General features: G+C 34.6%; 1 protein-coding gene across 1 annotated transcript in view; it reads left to right on the top strand.

Annotated features, from left to right (window-relative positions):
• The window catches only part of LOC118336273 (transmembrane protein 65-like), a gene marked incomplete in the record, with an annotated part of 36,876 nt that extends 34,259 nt beyond the window's left edge, over positions 1–2,617 (top strand). The window contains 1 exon segment of the mRNA XM_035672882.1: positions 233–2,617.

Genomic DNA, 2,617 nt, shown 5'->3' with positions numbered 1-2,617 from the left:
GCTCTTAAATACTAACGCACAACAAAATGTTTTCCTATGCCTATAGATATACTATATTGTCTCTGCTCTACTGCCCTCTGCTGGCTGAAATTCAGAGAAAGTTGTCAGTTCCTTTCAGTGTACCAGGACACCACACTTCTGGTGATTGTGGAATTCATCACATATTTGCTTTTCCTGTTTTGTCCATCCCAACCCCCCAATTGTCTAGCTGCTGGAGCTTCTCAGGCTAGTTATTATTGTTCTTATTTTAAAAGGCAAACTAGGTCATCTGCTTTATCTGCCAGCCAGGAAACATAGCAGTAAGCATACATTTCCAAGTCTTAATTCAGCTGTCACTGATTTCTTAATTTATTTTTTGAGTTCTGCTTGTCACCTGCTTGGCACAGGTTTGCTCATCTCATCAGCAGAACTGAAGACTATTTATGTGGTCAAATCTGTCTGAGAGTAAGAGAAGAAGAATTGAATTTCCTTGCAGACAATGTATTTATTTTTGTTATAATATTCAGACTAGTATTCATGTATGTTCTCATTGTATATATTTTTTTTCTGAAAGGACAATGTTAAGAATAGAAGATAATTGTCAGCACAACCACATTCGTCAACAGGACAGACTCTGCAACCATTCACTCTGTTACAGTTCATAACTAAACGTACTAAACATGCTCTGAAGACTTAATCTGTATAAGATTGTTCTAGTTATTTATTATTTGGGTAACAGTGATCCTAAACAGTAATAGAATGAAGAAAATGTACAAAGAATTGAACATATTAATGTAGTTAGGATTTTTGATCTGATTGCTTGATTTCCCACTTGCATGCACTACTAATAAAAAAACAATACTGTACATGTTTACTTTGTAAGGAGAATAAAAAAAAACATGGGTATGTTCTAAACTTGTGCTCTGTAGCAGGATACAAATCACTGGAGGTGATAAAACACAAGTAACTCAGGCTGGATTAAAGATCAGATTTTTGACTATTGTGATAAAAATATATATTTTATGGCTGTCGAAACAATAATAAAGCACAAGGAATCGCATGTGTTTACCTTTTCAGACAGCCAATGATAAATCGTTCAAAATAGGATTGTGTGTTTGTGTGTAGCCTTGCAGAAGTTTTGCGGATTGGTAACAGAGCCTTCTCCTACAAAGAGCATTATGTGAAGAGAAAACTCTGCTTGATGGGCAAAAAGTGATAATAGTAGTAGTTTCAAATAATAGCAATTTGCCTCCTTGTATTGGATCATTAAGTTGACTGTCTCAGTGCTTTAAGACTGTCTTTAGTGCACAGCCAGTCATGGTGAGAAAATATAATCTCAGTGTCAAAATACTGTAATTTGGGGGCCATTATCCTTTTTCGTATATTCATGCACTGCATCACTGAACTTATTTGTGGTTAAAAATAAATGAAATAAACACCTACAAAAAGAGTTATCTTGAATTGATGTAATTAAATCTTTAAAAACAGGTGGAATGTTAAATCAAAGATGACTCAAAAAGCACATTAACTTATTCTTCACGGGTTTCCACCTTGATGTGTGAAATGCAGACCATAAGTGCAAACTTACGGACATTATTTTATTTTATATCTGCCAGTATTTGTATTTTGTATACTGTAAACCAGCCTTCTATATTAATTTGGCTGATACACATGCAAGGGATGAGTTATTTCAAAGTTATTTTTGCTCTCAGTGTTTGTATGGACCTGTTTTAGTTTCAGAGGATTTGGATATTTGGACAGGCAGGAGTCATTAGTCAGAGGCATTTCAGTATAAAGTACACAGTAGAGCTTCATCTCTAGACCAGAAAACCATCAGTGCTGTTTAAGAAATTTAGCCATTTAGTTTCATTGCTGTGGGGTTTGAAATGTTAGTCAATCTCATACTTTGCCCTAGACTGAAATATATAACTATTAGATGGATTGCTAGGAAATTTTGGACAAACATGCATGGTCCCAATAGAATAAAGTTTACTACCTTTGGTCATTTCTTCTGGTGCTTTTCCTCTTGTGTGGTGTGAGCTCTGCATCTGTATTGCTCAAAATAACTTTTGCTGCTTTGGGGCAATGGAGAGCTGAGATTGCATCAAAACCTCTGAACCTTTAACTTTTCAGGAGCTAAGAAAAAAGAACTTGGTTTTAACTTTTGACATTATGGGATTGGAGTTTACCCACTCAGTTTTCTCAGTAATCCTTCAAACTCGAGTAAAAACAAACAAGTCACAAAATTGTTATTAATTATAAATGAAACTTCAACACATCCACACATATCTGATATATTCTGTACTGCACAGACATGCATATACAGTAATGTATATCCCTTTTAATCAATTTAAAAGTAATAAAATCTGTATAATACGGGTTAAAACCTGATTTGTACCAATGTCCCTGTGACGTGCTAAAATCACTACTGCTTTCTGTCAGTGCTACGCTGATTTTTTGTTCTAAAGTATACATTCAGTATGTGCTCTGTACGTATGTGAAAAGAATAGAGAAAATAAAATCATAATTTAGAATAAATATAATATAGAGGAAACAATGGAGTAGAGAGAGTCTGTGTGTGATCATCCTTTATTTTATCTGCTTTGATTAAACTGTTACCACTTGGCTGCAAACATCT

The sequence above is a fragment of the Morone saxatilis genome, unplaced genomic scaffold (genome assembly GCF_004916995.1).
Source record: "Morone saxatilis isolate NCDOM2014 unplaced genomic scaffold, NCSU_SB_2.0 Contig24, whole genome shotgun sequence".
Classification (NCBI taxonomy): domain Eukaryota; kingdom Metazoa; phylum Chordata; class Actinopteri; family Moronidae; genus Morone; species Morone saxatilis.
Note: the sequence above shows the minus strand (reverse complement) of the source record. Positions and strands in the feature narration are given on the sequence as shown.